The sequence below is a fragment of the Rhinopithecus bieti genome, unplaced genomic scaffold (genome assembly GCF_001698545.2).
Source record: "Rhinopithecus bieti isolate Rb0 unplaced genomic scaffold, ASM169854v2 scaffold_4602, whole genome shotgun sequence".
Taxonomy (NCBI): domain Eukaryota; kingdom Metazoa; phylum Chordata; class Mammalia; order Primates; family Cercopithecidae; genus Rhinopithecus; species Rhinopithecus bieti.
Genome location: NW_016804401.1, coordinates 368,743 through 387,228, shown reverse-complemented (window position 1 = coordinate 387,228; position 18,486 = coordinate 368,743). Strand labels below are relative to the sequence as shown.

Here is an 18,486-nt window from a genome sequence, read left to right as displayed (position 1 = left end):
CCTCCCTCTCTCTTCTTTCTTTTTTTCTTTCTTTCTTTCTTTCTTTCTTTCTTTCTTTCTTTCTTTCTTTCTTTCTTTCTTTCTTTCTTTCTTTCTCTCTCTCTCTCTCTCTCTCTCTCTCTCTCTCTCTCTTTCTTTCTTTCTTTCTTTCTTAGACAGAGTCTTGCTCTGTCGCCCAGGCTGGAGTGCCATGGTGCCATCTTGGCTCACTGCAACCTCCTCCTCCTGGGTTTAAGCAATTCTCCTACCTTGGCCTCCCGAGTAGCTGGGATTACAGGTACAGGCCCCCACGCCTGGCTAATTTTTGTATTTTTAGTAGACACAGGGTTTCACCATATTGGCCAGGCTGCTCTTGAACTCCTGACCTCGTGATCCGCCCACCTTGGCCTCTCAAAGTGCTGGGTACAGGCATGAGCCCCTGTGCCCAGTCCCACCTTATACCTTTCAATGACCCTTTCTAGCTGAGTATTTGGCAGGAAAGTGGATGCTATGTATTGGTAGAAGAGACATTGACAAGGTCTGTTTCCCCTCTATGCTCCTGCTCCCATCTTTGGCAAAATATTGGCAATAGTAGTGTTGTTGCCTGGAAAGTTGCCTTGTTTCGGCTTTGTTCACAATTCCTTTCCGTTATCTGGCTTAGTCGTTCTCGTCTAAAGGAGAGGGAACTGAGTTTGGGGAAGAGACCCAGAGCTGCAGGTTCCAGAGGGTCTGAGAAACAGGAACTACAGGAGGGAAGGAGCCCTGAAGTGTGCTTGCCCAGCTGCTGGGGCGCCTGGCTCCAGCCCTTGTTTGGAAATGGCCCCGGGCAAAAGAAGAAAGGTAATAATACTTTAAGTAAACAGTAGGGGCATAGAATATCAGCACTCACTAAACGACATTTATTTGCGACTTCAGGAAATGTGCGCGTAAGGGAGAGGAGACGCTGGGCTCGAATGCTGGGTGATATTCGTGGGTGCTGAAGGGAAGGCAAACAAGGGAACCCTTTTTTGGAAGCCTCCAGGCAGGAGTGAGAGCAGGTGACATGACTGTTTCCCTGAGGAAAGGGAAGAGGCAAGGCATGAGTCAAAGCCCTTTGATTTTTGTTTGACTGTTCTTCTCTCTCTGTGTTTTCAACTTATCCTGGCCTGTTGACTGACACAGAGTTGATTGTGGACTTTGCTACTGCAGGGTTTATAAAACACTGCAGGGGCCAGGGACTGTGCTAGGCAGTGGAGCCTCTGTCTAAGTTGAAGGCTCAAGCAGAGTCTAAGCTTTTTCTGATGCAAATTACTGATGTGGCTTTTTTTCTGGAAAATTCTAAAAATGGTCTCTGCCTTCAGGAGGCTTATGTCTAACCAGGGAGATGACATCCACTTCATAAAGCCTAGAAACATGAGTGCAGTCATCTCTCAAAGTGGCAGGAGTGCAGGGGACTGAGGGGACTTGGTCGGGTGGAACTTGAGCTGGAGATGGGGGAGGATTTGGGTTGGTGGAGGGCAGAGAGGAGGGCTGTGCAGAGCAGGGGCATGTTATAGGAGAGGTGCCCCCTGGAGCTCAGGGGATGGGGATCTTAGAGGACAGGAGCTGTTTGTGTTCATTTTTGTATTCCCTGAACTCACACAGGGCCTGGCACTTTGGGAGTATTCTGTAAATGACTGTTGAATGGAATGATGGTTTGTAACCTGTTAACTTGTCCTTATGTGTTAGAAAGTGTGCAAAAGCGCAGCCCATTAGCAGAAATAAAATCTTACTGAAAAATGATCCCATGTATGCATAGACCCTGGTGCGGCCACTTTACTTATGCTGCTGAGTTCTCATGAGTCCACACCGAGGCCACCATGGGGGCCGGGAGCTCCTCCTCAGACCTTCCTCCTGGTGCCTCAGTCTCTTTACCCCTCTGTTCTCCCAAGTCCTGCTCCCTGTCAGTTCACTCCATCTAGTTTCCCCTCCATGTACTTGGGGTGGGTGTCACATCCTGTGTCTCATCGAGGCGAGGGGGCTTCGGGTCCGCAGGTCCATTGATTAAAACATCCCCAAGACAAGTGGACTTTCCTCTTGTTAACGTGACTACTTATAATGCATCTTGAGAACATTATTTGTGTCAAGAGTCTCTCTGATGTACAGAGGCCCTCCCTTCCCCAGGAAGGAGGTGAGGGGAAGTTGGGAGAAAACACTGCCCTACCTGGGTTACTTATTTCCCTATTCTACTGTGTACTTGGTAGACGTTCAAAAATATTTGCTGACTTTGTCCATGATCCGCATGGCTCTCATATAGTCATTTATTCACACATACATTCAGTGAGGCTTTGAGCGCCTAGTGTGTGCCTGGTATTTGCTAGACAGTGGATGCTGAGATCAGGTGTGCTGCTGTCTCTGTGGAGCTCTCACTATACAGCTGCACCTAGGGTGACTGAATCCACCTGCCCTGCTTTACAGACACGGAAATTAAAGTGCAGGGAAGTTATGGGATTAGTTCAATGTCACAAGGTCACCAGCCTCAAAGTTACAGGAGTAAAGCAAGTTTCTTGACTTGCTGGATTTTCTGGTAGTGTGCAGCTACCTGGTTGCTGCAGGTGCAGACGTGGTGAGCTCCGATAGGAGAGAGGATGTTCAGAGGGAAGTGGGAGCCCTGAGCGCCCTGGATTAGCCAGGAGGACATGCCGGGTTCAGCTGTGACTGCACAAAGGACCATCGGGGACATTTGCATTCTCTTTTTCATTTTGAGCTTGAAATGATGAAATCTCAGCTCAGAAATGATCCTATGTATGCATGGAACCTGGTGAGAAAACTAAGAGTGGGAGATTTTTCACAGGGCATTGGTGAGATGGGTCAGAGAAGCCTGTGCTGATGTCTGTCACGGTGTTTCTCACTGAATGGTAATGGTCCTGCTTTGAGTGGGTTCAGTCCATAGCCTGGAGCTCTGTGAGGCAGGGACCAGGTGTGATTCACTTTTGTCTCTCCAGTGACAGTACACAGCAGGCTCCGATAAATATTTCTTACAAAATAAAACTGAATAAAAAGTAGACACCTGCACAGGTGTGGGATGATTGAGCAGCAGCAGAAGCAGGAAAAATCAGTGTCCCCAGATCAGCTGATACGGGGTTCGGCTTCTAAATAGGGGTGAGGTGCCAGGACGGGGATAGGAGTCCTGTGGCTCTACTGCTCTGGGGAACACGCCTGTGATTCGGAGTGTCTGCTGTGGTTGCTGCACTTCACTCGCCTGTGGGAAAGGGACTGGAGGGTGTGGGGCTTCAGGTGACCCCACGTGGGAAACCACCAAGGGAATTTGGGATGAGAAGGACATTTTTTTTTAACCCAATATTTGAAGGTGGGTTGTACAAAGAAGTGTTAGACTTATTTCAGCCTATGGAGGACATAGGACAAGGATTGGTGAGTGTGAATCAGACATATTTTGGCTGAGGATGAAAAAGAACTGTCACAGTAAAGTAAGTTTCCTTGGGGAATTACCTGTTTACTGGTGGAATTTAGGCTGAGGCTGATGTTGAAAATACCCATTACGGTGGCTGGGAGTGGTGGCTCATGCCTGTAATCCCAGTATTTTGGAAGGCTGAGGTGGGCAGATCACTTGAGGTCAGGAGTTCAAGTCCAGCCTGACCAACATGGTGAAACCCTGTCTCTACTAAAATTACAAAAATTAGCCAGGCATGGTGGAGCGCGCCTGTAATCCAAGCTACTCGGATGGCTGTGGCAGGAGAATCGCTTAAACCCAGGAGGCGGAAGTTGCAGTGAGCCGAGATCGCGCCAAGATCGCGCCAAGATCGCGCCACTGCACTCCCGCCTGGGCGACAGAATGAGATTCCGTCTCCAGAAAAAAGAAAGAAAAGAAAAGAGAAGAGAAGAGAAGAGAAGAGAAGAGAAGAGAAGAGAAGAGAAGAGAAGAGAAGAGAAGAGAAGAAAAGAGAAAAGAAGTCCGGGCGCGGTGGCTCAAGCCTGTAATCCCAGCACTTTGGGAGGCCGAGACAGGCGGATCATGAGGTCAGCAGATCGAGACCATCCTGGCTAACACGGTGAAACCCCGTCTCTACTAAAATACAAAAAACTAGCCGGGCGAGGTGGCGGGCGCCTGTAGTCCCAGCTACTCGGAGGCTGAGGCAGGAGAATGGCGTAAACCCGAGAGGCGGAGCTTGCAGTGAGCTGAGATCCGGCCACTGCACTCCAGCCCGGGCGACAGAAAGACCCATTACAATGATTTTTAAGGTTACAAGGGCAGAACTTGGCTTGGAACCGTTTCTCGCTGATCACATATTGTTATAAAAACTGTTTTTTGCAATGGGTTATTGCTCTGTGATGCAGGCTGAGCTCTCTCTGACAGTTACTTCCAGTCTTTGTGGCCGGTTATGATTCTCTTACCTCATCTGTGACTTGGACTTCATCTCCTACACCCTGCCCGCTCCAGCCCCATCCCCTCCACGACTGGTGAGACCGGTAAGAGTTAAGTGCATTTGCTGATGATGGTCACAAGGTGGTAGCACAGACTTTCGGGTGTTTTCTAAATCCTCTACCTGGGTGTGGGCGAGTCTAGGAGGCTGTTTTAAGAAAAGGTCACGAATGAGACGAAGGTCAATGTTATTTTCCTTCTTTCTCCTGTAAGGTGATGGAGTTCAGATGACTATGAAATCATTGCATTTTAGAACTGGAAGACACTTCAGTAAACTGTGCTCACAGATCCCCCAAAGATCTTGTTTAAATACAAATTCTGATCCTTCTGGTGGGGTCTGAGAGTCTACATTTCTAAGGAGCTTTTGGACATGTCGTTGCTGTTGGTTGGTGGGTCACACTTTGAGTAGCAAAGGTTGAGGGTCATTTAGACATTAATTCTTACTGCACCTGATTATAGATGAAGAGAGACCGAACTGCAGAGAAAGAATATAACTTGCCCCACCCTGCCATGCCCTTACCGCATGACTTTTTGTATTTAAACCCACAGCTTTAGCCCTCTCCGACTAGTTCTTACTCCATACGTCATGTGGTCCTGTCACTGTTGTTGGCGGCATCTCTCTAGCTTAGGAATCCAGAATCCCCTTTTCACCACCTTCTTTGGTCTTGGCTCAAGGTTTCACTTTAGCTGGTTCTGCCCTCAAAACCTTCAGTGGTTTTTCTGTAATCAGATCAAGTTTGAACATCTGTCTAGTGTTCATTTCTCTGCAGCATATTATCCCCCTTTAGCAAGCTTACCTAATTCCTTTTTTTTTTTTTTTTTTGAGATGGAGTCTCGCTCTGTCTCCCGGGCTGGAGTGCAGTGGCCGGAGGATCTCAGCTCACTGTAAGCTCCGCCTCCCGGGTTTACGCGATGGGGTTTCACCGTGGTAGCCAGGATGGTCTTGAACTCCTGACCTCGTGATCCGCCCGCCTTGGCCTCCCAAAGTGCTGGGATTACAGGCTTGAGCCACCGCGCCCGGCCAAATTCCCTGTTTTAAAAGGGTTTCTTTCTGCTTCAGCTCTCCCTGCTCCTTCCTATTCCCTACACATACCCTGTTCAGGTCTCTCGGTGGTAGTGGTGGTGGCATGGGCTCTGGTGCTAGACTCACTGAGGTTCTAATCCCACATCCACCAACAGCCTTGGCAAGTTACTTCCCCTTTCTGAGGATCGGTATCCTTCTTGTGAAATATCCCCATTTCGTGTGTGAGAAGAGTAAATAAAATAACATCTGCAAACACACTCTTATTCCTGGGACCCTCTTCAAAACTAGCATCTTCAGTGGGACCTGTGTGCATCTTTGTGCATCTAGAGTGGTGCAAAGTGTGCATATTTGCATGCGTTGTGTATTTCTATCACACGATTCATCATTTCCTTCCCATCAGTGGCAATTAGGAGCTCATCTCAGGCTTAGGATAGTAAAATTATATGGCATGTGTTTTCACTACAATAAAGGTCTCTCTGAGATCTGAGGAGGAAATCGGCCAGGAGGGTTGGTTGCTTTACTTAGGTTCCCTTGGCTTCTGTTTCTCTTTGTGTCTGCTTTCCTAAGCCCGAGTCTTTCAGGGCCTAACCCAAATCCTTCCTGTTTTATGAAATTTTCAACCATTTTTGATCCAGTTGATCCCACTCTTCTGTAACTTATTTCATCCATGTACTGGCATTTAATTATGTGCCAGCCCTCCCAGTGAGACCTCCATAGAGAGGCTGGAAGGGTACTGGCTGTGTGAGAATTGAAGGTTGAGTGAGTTCTTTTCTTACTACGCCCTGAGTGTTAGAACTGCCTTCTATTTTTTTTTTGAGACAGAGTCTCACTCTATCGCCCAGGCTGGAATGCAGTGGCATGATCTTGGCTCACTACAAACTCCACCTCCAGGGTTCAAGTGATTCTCTTGCCTCAGCCTCCCAAGTAGCTGGGATTACAGGCACCTGCCATCAACGCTAGGCTAATTTTTGTATTTTTAGTAGAGACGGGGTTTCACCATGTGGGCCAGGCTGGTCTTGAACTCCTGACCTCAGATGATCTTTCTGCCTCAGCCTCCCAAAGTGCTGGGATTACAGGCGTGAGCCACTGCGCCTGACCTTGCCTTCTCTTTTTTTCCAGCTATTGCCAGCAGTAGTTCCTCCTGCACCAACAGTACCAGACCCTGGCAGGCATGTGAATACCTTAGGGATTGGTCTTGTCAGGGTCCTTCCTGCCTCTGGGTTTTTTTTGCATGTTATCAGATGGCCCCTCTGATGAGGGGACTGATGATATCTTTTTATAAAAACCTCAGGGTAATAACTCTAGGGAAGTTGAGCACAGTTATCCTCTTGCTTAAACAGCTGGTAAACAGGAGATGTGTACATTTTCCTATTTTGTGAAATTTATAACAGTCTTTATTCTCTTACTTCAAAAGAGATTAAGGACAAAGGACCAAGTGGGGAGGACAGGGTTGTTTAGGGGAGGTTTGTGAATTTTTCCTTCAATTATACCTGGAAGTGTGCATCTTGGCACATGTGGTCATATATTTCCATGACACAATTCATAATTCCCTTCCTGTCAGTGGCAATCAGGAGCTCATGTCAGGCTTGTGATAGTAAAATTATATGGTGTGGGCCAGGCGCCGTGGCTCATGCCTGTAATCCTAGCACTTTGGGAGGCTGAGGTGGGCGGATCATGAGGTCAGGAGACTGAGACCATCCTGGCTAACACGGTGAAACCCCATCTCTACTAAAAATACAAAAAAATTGGCTGGGCATGGAGGCTGGAGCCTGTAGTAGGAGCTTGCAGTGAGCCAAGATCGTGCCACTACAGTGCAGCCTGGGCGACACAGTGAGACTCTATCTCAAAAAAAAAAAAAAAAAAAATTATATAGTGTGTGCTTTCATTACAATACATGTTTCTCTGAGGTCTGGAGAGAAAATAGTCCAGAAGGGCTGGACACTTTACTTGGTATCCTGCTTCTCTCTCTTTCATTTTTCTTTTGTTTTTTGAGACAGGGTCTTTCTCTGTCACCGAGGCTGGAGCACAGTGGCACAGTCATGGCTCACTGCAGCCTCAACCTCCTGGGTTTGAGTGATCCCCCCACCCCAGCCTCCCAAGTAACTGGGACTACAGGCATGTACTACCATGCTTGGTCATTTTTTTTTTTTTTTTTTTGTAAAGATGGGGTTTCACTATGTTGCCCAGGCTGGTCTTGAACGTCTGAGCTCAGTTATTTACCTGCCTTGACCTCCCAAAGTGTTGGGATTACAGGCATGAGCCGCCACACCTGATGCTGCCTTCTCTTTTTATTGGGTAGCAGTCTACTCACCCATCATTTTCCCATTTAGGAGATTTCTGGCCTTCCATTCCCCTACCATGGGTCCATGCCAAATATTGTGTCTGGAACTGGATGCTGGGCCCAAGGAATGGCTTCCTGACTGATTTCCAGGATTCTAATCTTCACGCTGTAAGCTGTAGGTTTCCTACCCTGGAAGCTGGTTAGAGTCACCTGTAGAGCATTTAAAACTTACCAGTGCCTGTGTCTTCCCCCAAGAGAGTCTGATCTGATTGGTTCATCATGTGGCCTGAGTACTGGTCACTTACAAATGCTTTCGCCATTTTACAGTGGAGGAACTTTAGCCCAGTGCTCAAAGTTAACATCTCCAGTAATCAGAGATATCGACATCTTAGGAAATATGATGGATGGAGAAGGTGCAGCATCACCTCTGTGGTATTCTTGTCTAATGTGTACAACCTAAGTTTAATCATGAGAAAAAAAATAGATGCCCAAACTGAGGGTTGTTCTACAAAATGACTCCAATACCCTTCAAAAATGTTAAGGTCACAAAGGCAAAAGAAATTCTGAGGAACTCTCCCAGTTTAAAGGAGACTGAGAGGACAAAAAATGAGATGTAATGTGTGATCTTGGATTGGATTCTGGTCTAGAAAGAGGACATTAGTGGGGAGATAAAGGAGATTTAATAAGGTCTGCAGATTCATTCATTGTACAATGTCAGTGATTAGTGTATTTATTTTATTTTTAATTTTAATTTAATTTAATTTATTTTTTGAGACAGAGTGTTGCTCTTGTTGCCCAGGCTGGAGTGCAATGGCATGATCTCAGCTCAACACAACCTCCACCTCCCAGGTTCAAGTGATTCTCCTGCCTCAACCTCCCAAGTAGCTGGGATTACAGGCATGCACCACCACACCTGGCTAATTTTGTATTTTTAGTAGACATGGGTTTCTCCATGTTGGTCAGGTTGGTCTCAAACTCCCGACCTCAAGTGATCCTCCCACCTTGGCCTCCCAAGGTACTGGGATTACAGACATGAGCCACCGCACCTGGCCCTTGTATTGATTTTAATGATTACACTGTGATGATCTAAAACAATATTTTGGGAAATTGAGTGAAAAGTATATGGGAACTCTGACTATTTTGGAACATTTTGAAAGTGTGAAATTGTTTCAAAATGAAAAGTTTAGAAAAGAAAACGATTCCAGATAATTCTACTAAGTTGCCAGAGTTCAGAACCACTTCTCTAAGTTATCTTGCCTGACACTGTTGTAACCAAGTACCCCTGTTTTTCTAGAGGTGGCTTAAATTTTTTATTGTTTTAACAGAAATAATTATTTCATTTCTCATAACCCCACATGATTGCTGACCAATGGTTAGCATCCTGATTTGGGTCAGGACCATCCTAGGAGCAAAAGCTGCTTGTAACATTGGCCCTGCTTGCAAGGATAGGCATATCCGTCTGGTGTGGAGCTTCCTGACATTACAACCTGTGTATAAAAATACAAGGCACGCTTTCCCGGAGACCTTCTAGACCTCACACCATAATGCTCCAACCAATATAATCTATAAGTCTGGGTACTCATAAATATTTCCAACTCCAGGTAGACCAGTTTCATTCTGATACTCAATGACTATGCCCCCTCTCAGCAAAAAGTACTCAGAACAAATATGGCAGCCAGATCCCACAAAGATAACAATAAAGCTTGGCAGTGGAACATGGTAACTGAGTACCCCCATTTTTCTAGAGGTGGTTTAATTATTTTTTTCCTCCCTCTATCTCTTTTCTAATTTCCCTGGCTACCACTTTCCTACTTAGTCCTTCAGAAATGCATATATAACCTTCCACCTCCCCCATCACCAGACATTCCCTACGGGGGAAGTTCCTCTTGCTATATGCTCCATGATTAATCTCTCAAGAGTTGACAGTTCATTAGTGGAGCAAAGAATACTTGCCATGGAACTTTCACCTCCAGAGGGTTGCCTCAGAGCTTCCAACCTGGGTCACCTCAGAACTTACACCCACTAGGGGGACATGTCAGAAGCATGCCCACTTGGCCATTTTTACAACTTACTTCTGTCCAGGAAGGCACCATCTCAACTGCCCAGTAGTGGGAGGACCCTTGTTCTTGCTCATTTTCTCCTTTACCTTATTAAAAAATGCCTGCTTTCTGCTCCAAAGGTGAAGTAGCACATTTAAAGGCAGAATGCTTTGTGCCCCCTCCTCCAAGCTAGCTTTAGAATAAGTTCACTTTGTTTTGTATCGGACCTCGCTCATGTTAATGGGACTCTACATGCAGCATGCGACTAACCTGGTTTTCATTACACAGGTTTTTGGTTACACTGTCAGAGTAATCTTCCTGAAAATGCTGTTTGTTATGTTACTGAGCTTCTCAAAGCTTTCCAGTGACTCCTATCATCCATAGGATGAAATTCCAATTCCTTAGGCTACCATTTAAAGCACCCATAACACAGCCCCAGTCTAGTTCCTTGGTCTGTATAGAAAGACTTGACCCACATTTTATGTTTTCATGTCTGAACTTATTCTAATTCTTTCACTCCTTCCCACAATACCTTCAACTGTCTTCTCAGCCTCCTGAGCTGTTCTTTGTCTAAGGCTCATTTCAGACCCTGACTCTTCATTGAAGCCTGTGTGGTTATTTCTGTTAGAAGCAGTCATCCTGTCTTTCTTTGAATTCATGTAGGCTCAATCACTCTGCAGTGAAACATGACCTTTAGATTCAGAAATATGTGAGTCGGAATCCTGGTTCCACCTTTGACCAATTCTGAGATAAAGGACCAGTGAATTGATGTCTTGGGATAGGGAGATAATAGTGCCTACTTAAAGTGTCATTGGGGGCATTAGATAAGGCAGAAATATAAAGGTCCCTAGCACATAGCAGGTTCCTTCCCCAACATTTTTGTAGCTCCATGCTCCCCAAAGCTACTGTGGGTTGTGCAGAGGCTCTTATCAAAATTTTCTGGAGAGCCTTTAAAAAATATTTGTGCCTGGTTATCATTAAAATGAGAGACACTCTTAAACTGCATTGAATGCTTGGGGCTTTAAGGAGTTCAACTGAGATTTTTTTTTTCCCCTGGAAAACAACTCAATAAATACATGATCTATGGACAGAGGAACGTAACTCAATAGGGGAGAAGGAAGGGTCAATGGGTTTCTAAATAGGAAAAGCTGTGATGCCTTCCACACCCATCCCTTTGACCTCAGTTGAACAGCATCGAGGAAGTATGGCTCTTTTTTTTTTGAGATGGAGTCTCGCTCTGACGCCCAGGCTGGAGTGCTGTGGCGTGATCTCGGCTCATGCAAATTCCACCTCCCGGGTTCATGCCATTCTCCTACCTCAGCCTGTTGAGTAGCTGGGACTACAGGCACCTGCCACCACACCCGGCTAATTTTCTGTATTTTTAGTAAAGACCGGGTTTCCTCGTGTTAGCCAGGATGGTCTTGATCTCCTGACCTCGTGATCCGCCCGCCTCGGCCTCCCAAAGTGTTGGGATTACAGGCGTGAGCCACCGCACCTGGCCCCTTGACTCTTAAAATTATGTAAAGGAAAGTAAAAATCTCAGGACCGTCAAACTCATTACACCAAAGGGATAGTTCAGGCTGGAGACTGAGTCACGTGACTCCACCATCTTTTCCCCAGATGAACAATGGTTATTACACAACCTGTGTTAAAGCATTGTACATTAGCCAGACCCCCACAGGAAGGTGAAAAGACCTCTGACATCTGTGGATGACTACTCTCACAAATTGTTCTTTGCTGGCCTTGGAACTTTTCTTTCTTTTTTTTGTTTTTGAGACGGAGTCTCGCTCTGTTGCCCAGGCTGGAGTGCAGTGGCCAGATCTCAGCTCACTGCAAGCTCCGCCTCCTGGGTTTACGCCATTCTCCTGCCTCAGCCTCCCGAGTAGCTGGGACTACAGGCGCCCGCCACCTCGCCTGGCTAGGTTTTGTATTTTTTAGTAGAGACGGGGTTTCACCATGTTAGCCAGGATGGTCTCGATCTCCTGACCTCGTGATCCGCCCGTCCCGGCCTCCCAAAGTGCTGGGACCACAGGCTTGAGCCACCGCGCCCGGCCAGGAACTTTTCAAGATGTATATCCTCCCATAAAACAAGGAGAAAGCAATTGTAACTATAGGTGTGCAAGCTAAATCTAGCTTCTAAAACTAAAGCCTGTTAGATTTCACAATGATAATGCTTGTATTTCCAAGTACAGAAGAAAGACTAGATGAGACCAATTATTCTTCCCTCTATTTGTCTCTTCCTATCTCCCTTCTCCACTTTAAGCAGATGTATAAGTATCAGGCCTCCTGAAAACCTCTTCAAAAATGAGACAAGCTATGGAGGATTTCTATGACTTATGTATTTCCAGGGCGTGTCCTCAAGCTTTGGCTTAATAAACCTCAATAGACTCAGTCACTTGCCCCAGTCACTCATTTTGGTTAACATTTTGGTGACCATGAAGGAACCCTCTGAGTGGAGCTTAGCCCTTTAGGCCTGCAACGATTTTCCTGTTTATGCTCGGTACCAACTAATGAGCTTTAGCTTTGACTGATTTTCTGACTTTCTGAGGATCAGATGCTACTCTGTCTTGAGGTCCCTGCTCTCCCCAATTAATTATTTGAGATCTCAGTTTTGTTTTGCCGTGAAACTCCTTTACTCTTGGAGTTTTGCTCAAGTCCTATAAGGAAGGTGAGTTTTCTTCTCCTGTGCCAATGGAGAGCAGCCTTCAGCTTGGTCCCCTCCCAGGTAAGGAGCTGGGTTGGGGTTTTGTTTTAGAATTTGATAGCTGCAGGTTAAGGTTTATTGCTAGTTGGCTCTAACCTCTCTCTCTCTCTCTTTTTTGAGATGGAGTTTCACTCTGTGGCCCAGGCTGGAGTGCAGTGGTGCAATCTTGGCTCATTGCAACCTCCGCCTCCCGGGCTCACGCCATTCTCCTGCCTCAGCCCTCAGCCTCCCGAGTAGCTGGGACTACAGGCGCCTGCCACCACGCCTGGCTAATTTTTTGTATTTTTAGTAGAGACGGAGTTTCACTATGTTAGCCAGGATGGTCTTGATCTCCTGACCTCATGATCTGCCAGCCTCGGCCTCCCAAAGTGCTGGGATTACAGGCGTGAACCACCGCGCCCGGCTGGCTCTAACCTCTCTTTATGCTTAGAGTGTTCAACAGTACATCATTTGTGCAATCACTTGTTGTGTTTTTGATTTTTGTCATTCTTCCTTTGGGTTTGACCAACTCTTGATGCTGCATAGTGTCCAAAACACCTTCCAACTTGGTCAAATCCAGCAGGAGCTCTACATTATGGTGAACCATCCTTAAAATTGACCAAAACTCCAGCAACTGCAGAACACCAAGTTCAACCTCTAGAAACATGTGTCAGTTGAAGGAAATAAGATGTTTAACCCAAAATATATTTTTTGACATATTTTGAGATGTCTGTTGGAGAGCCAGCGAGCAGAAGTGGCCCTGCAAAGCTGTCTTTCATGAGAAAATTGGCATCTGTAGAGAATCCCCGTTAATACAGGCAGGCTTTCTCTTGTCTGGATCCAGGAAAAACTAACTGAGCCTGATACCTTAAAAATCTGAAATAAATATTTACCATCTACTCTCTCTGAGAGCTGCTACCTGTGAAGTTTCAACTACATAACAAGACCATCTTTGTTAGCCAGGCCTCCTCCTTTCTCCCTCCCATAACCTATCTTGCTACTAAAACCCGATGTACAACCATAACCTGTTTTGGGCCATGACGGAATCCAGGAAGATGGTCATTTAGCAACAGGGTAAGAATTTATTTCCAGTGAGGCTCCTGGCTTCTCTTTCTCTGTGCAATCTAGTCAAGCAGACAATAAAAATCACCATTTCCTCTGGAAAATTTTGGTTAATGAGAGAAGATTTGTGTGTGACTGGTCTTGATGTAGTGACTCTGTTGTACTTTTGGTACATTTTGTGTATCAAAACTAACATTTTCAAACTTTTCTTCCATTTTCTGACTTGGAATCATTAGAAATTAAAATGGTGCTTTTTCCTGAAGCCCTGCAACCTGAAACTAGACAATTTAAGTAAACTTCAGGAGAAAACACAGCAAATTATATATCAACAACCTTCATGCCTACCGATGTGTGGACTACTGAAAAGGTTCAGTTGTACACCTGATTCAGACTACAATCTAGAGGAATCTGCCACTGGGATTTGAAGATGCTTCAGAAACTCTAAAAATACAAAAGCTAGCCTATAGTCTGCTCCACAAATTACAAGTGAGCCAACATATAACTGAAAGGGTTAGAATGATGATTGCCCAAATAATTGCTTTAGTTGAAGAAGCAATTATTCAGCTGTGTAGCCTGAATAGGGTTCCAGGACTACTTTCCCTTTGTTCCTGTAACTTGACTTTGGTCTTTTTCTAATGAACTTCATGCCCTTCTCCATGAACACAATGTCCTAAGAATGAACCTTCCTAGTGATGTAGGATCAGACGAAACATACAGCCCCAAACTCATGTTTTCTACAATGCTTTCTGTGAAAGATTTTGAAGAATAGGTGCTGGCCAGGTGCAGTGGCTCATGCCTATAATCCTAGAACTTTGGGATGCCAAGGCGGGTTGACTACTTGAGCTCAAGAGTTCAAGACCAGCTTGGGCAATGTGGTGAAATCTTGTCTCCACAAAAAATAATAATAAAAAAATGTAGACAGGTGTGGTGGCATGTGCCTGGAGTCCCAGCTGCTTGGGAGGCTGAGGTGGGAGGATTGCTTGGGAAGTGGGGTTTGCAGTGAGCTGAAATTGTGCCACTGAACTCCAGCTGCCTGGGTGACAGAGCAAGACTCTGTCTGAAAAAAAAAAAAAAAAAAAAATAGAAAAGAAAAAAGGAGGGGGGAGGGGTGGTAAATGTAAAGGGAAGAAAAATCTCAGAACTCCCAAACTCTTTATACCAAAGGGAAGTTCAACCTGGAGACTGAGTCATGCAACACCATGATCATTTCCTAAAATGAATAGCTGTTACTACAAGACCTTGTGACAAGGCATTGTACGTTATCCAGACCTCCATGGGAAGGTGCAAAGGCCTCAGGCATCTCTGGATGAGTGCCTTCACACAGTGGAGTCTCTCTCTCTGTCGCCCAGCCTGGAGTGCAGTGGTGCGATCTTGGCTCACTGCAAGCTCCGCCTCCCGGGTTCATGCCATTTTCCTGCCTCAGACTCCTGGGTAACTGGGACTACAGGCCCCTGCCAGCACGCCTGGCTGTTTTTTTTTTTTTTTTTTTTTTTTTGTATTTTTAGTAGAGATGGGGTTTCACTGTGTTAGCAAGGATGGTCTTGATCTCCTGACCTTGTGATCCGCACGCCTCGGCCTCCCAAAGTGCTGGGATTACAGGTGTGAGCCACTGCGCCCGGCTTCAAAATCTTTTAAGATGTATATTTTCCCGTAGAACAAGAACATGTCAATTGTAACTTTAGTTCTGCAATCTAAGTCTAGTTCCTAAGAATAAAGTCTGTTATATTTCAGACTGATAACGCTTATCTTTCCAGGTACAGAACAAAGGCAAAATTAATCATTCTTCTGCGTACCCTACCTCTTCCTATCTACCTTCCCTGCTTTAAGGAAATGTATAAACACCTGGCATTGGCCAGGTGCAGTGACTCATGCTTGTAATCCCAGCACTTTGGGAGGCCAAGGTGGGTGGATCACTTGAAGTGAGGAGTTCGAGACCAGCCTGGCCAACGTGGTGAAACCCTGTCTCTACTAAAAATACAAAAATTAGCTGGGTGTTGTGGCATGTGCCTGTAATCCCAGCTACTTGGGAGGCTGAGGCAGGAGAATTGCTTGAACCCGGGAGTTGAAGCTTTCAGTGAGCCGAGATCATGCCACTGCACTCCAGCCTAAGAGACAGAGTGAGACTCCATCTCAAANGCTGAGGCAGGAGAATTGCTTGAACCCGGGAGTTGAAGCTTTCAGTGAGCCGAGATCATGCCACTGCACTCCAGCCTAAGAGACAGAGTGAGACTCCATCTCAAAAAAAAAAAAAAAAAAAAGAAAGCCTGGTCTCTTGAAAAACCACTTCAGAGAGAATGCAAGCCACAGAGGTTTTCTAGGACTCATGTTTTCCCAGGGCGTGCCCTCAAGCTCCAGCTAAATAAACCTCAATTGATTCAGACCCTTGCCTCAGCCACTCATTTTGATTTATCACCATGAATCCTGCACAGGTCTTCACTAATCCACTTCCTGCCCAGGTGATGTGTACCTAGGTGAGTCAGATGCCCATAAGTTAAACACTCTTCTCCCTTTTCAGCTCCTCCACCCTGACCACTCAGTGCTATGTGCTCTGGTATGGCCCCAGCTCCCAGGTGGTTAGTATTGGTCTAAGAAAGCAAGGGCAGGAGGGGCAGACTGAGAAGGAAGATAGAGGCCGCCAGGCATGGAAAGAGACAGGTGGGGCTGTCATTTTTCAAAGGCCATACTCTGGGTGTGTTTTTTGACTGCTTCTGGATTTGAAATCTCCTCTTTGGGACCATTCTAGGACGTCACCCTCCTCCTACTTCCCTCTCATTACACTTTCTGTCCCTAGCGTACCTCATTTGTGGCCAAGGAATGGCTGTGCAAGTAGTTGACAGTAGAGTAAAAATGACTTTTTATATGACTGGGAACCTGGCCCTGTTTTCTTCCAAAAGAGACTGAAGTTCATAAAAGCCAGCTTTTATGCAGGGCTGTGCAGTTGTGAGTGTGGTGTTAGGGAACAGGTGCATAAGTGAAGGGTGAGACAGAAAACAAAATGCTGGCTGTTTGTCAAATCCTGAGAGTAGAGGGGGCAAAAATCATTCTGGAAGGTGAACATCATTCAGGAGACCTTGGGAATCTTAGGGTGTCCTCTGCCCAGATGGGGAGGGGAATGAGGTTAAATTATGGGGCTGGGTGACAATGGGTACACTACTTCACTTCTCTGCCTCAGTTTTAAAAATCTGTAAAAAATAGGGATGGTGGCACTCAGGATGTTTTGTGAGGACTGTAGCTAGCTGGAAAGCTCTTAGGATAGTGCGTGGTACATAGTGAGGGCTGCATCAGTCTGAGCTATTATAATTATGGGAATAGGCAAAGGTGCCACCATGGCCATCCAGTGTGGGAGGTATTTTCCAGCCAGAGTCCTGGCAGTCCACCTGGAGACGAAGATGGTTAAGGAGGAAGTTTAACTTTCAGGAAGGACTGGGGAGGAGAAACTCATGCTCAACATTCTGTGAAAATACATTTATCCAACAGCAGGAGTACATGGAGTGAATGTGGCTTCTGTGGTAATTATTATCTCCTGGTTGGGGAGTATCTAAAAATGCGTTGTAGGCTCAAATGATTTTCCAAAAGCCAAACCTAAAACAGCCTTCAGGGGTGCCTTGCAAATTAGCATTCCTTTTGCAGAAAAAAAGCATTAAGTTTTTTTTAATGGAAAGCATTCATTTTGCTAAAAAGAATCCCCTCTTGTGGCCTAGGTCATTAGCTTTGTCTCTGTGCTATCCTAGATTACAAGGTATAAAGAGAAAGACTAAAGAAGAATGATTAAGGAAGGGCACATATAAATTAACAGGGCAGAACTGGGACGGTTATGTGTAAGTTAAGGGGAAGTATGTATCAATCTTTTTTTTTTTTTTTTTTTTTTTTTTTTGAGACCAGAGGTTTCCCACTCTTTTGTTGCCCAGGCCAGAGCGTGGGGTGGTGTTGAATCTTGGCTCACTTACAACCTCTGCCCTCCTGGGCCAAAGCAATTTTTCTCCTGTCCCTCAGCCTCCGAAGTAGCTGGGATTAATGGACAACCTGCCACCACGCCCCAAGCTATTTTTTTATTTTTAGTAGAGATGGGTTTTACATGTTGAACCCAGGCTTTTTCTTTCAAACTCTTGAACCTCAGGCTGATCCACCCCACCTCAGCCTCCCAAAGTGCTGGGATTACAGGCATGAGCCATTGCGCCCGGCCATATGTATACATTTTATGTGAACGTGAAAAGGACCTCTTGTTCTTTTTTTTTTTTTTTGAGATGGAGTCTCGCTCTGTCGCCCAGGCTGGAGTGCAGTGGCGCGATCTGGGCTCACTGCAAGCTCCGCCTCCTCGCCTCCTGGGTTCACGCCATTCTCTTGCCTCAGCCTCCCGTGTAGCTGGGACTATAGGCGCCCGCCACCACGCCCGGCTAATTTTTTGTATTTTTAGTAGAGACGGGGTTTCATTGTGTTAGCCAGGATGGTCTCGATCTCCTGACCTCGTGATCCACCCGCCTCAGCCTCCCAAAGTGCTGGGATTACAGGCGTGAGCCACTGCGCCCGGCCAAGGACCTCTTGTTCTAAACAGACCTCCCCATATAAATAATGTGGGCTTTCTTGAGTGGATAGCAGACTCCATCACAAGACCATTCCAGCAGAATCATGAGAAAATGGGTAGTTGGCTTCTTTGCTAACTGGTAGGGTAGACTGTGTAAGTCGCTGAAGAGAAAGAAGATGAAGGAGCAGATGGGTGAGGATGAAAGAAACGGGATGTTAAAAGGAAGGGACTGAAAGGAATGTTTACCGAGGGCTCATCAGGTACAGGCTGTGTGACTAATACCTTACACATCTTAATTTACTTTTGCACTGTCATTTACTGATACAGTAAGAATCATCCTTGTGCTGCAAATGAGAAGGGGCTGTGGGAGGTGAAGTGAGTGGTCCAGGATCATCCAGGAAGTTCACAGCAGAGCTGGTGTGTTTCACCTTGCAGTTTGTGCTCTGGCCTGTGATTCAGACAGCAAAGTGAGACGTAGAAGGCAAGCAAAGCACATT

At 45.9% G+C, this 18,486-nt stretch overlaps 1 protein-coding gene across 15 annotated transcripts in view; it reads right to left on the bottom strand.

Moving 5' to 3' along the window:
• Positions 1 to 18,486, bottom strand: part of CEACAM3 (CEA cell adhesion molecule 3) — a 54,512-nt gene that overhangs the window by 19,104 nt on the left and 16,922 nt on the right. The window lies entirely within an intron of this gene.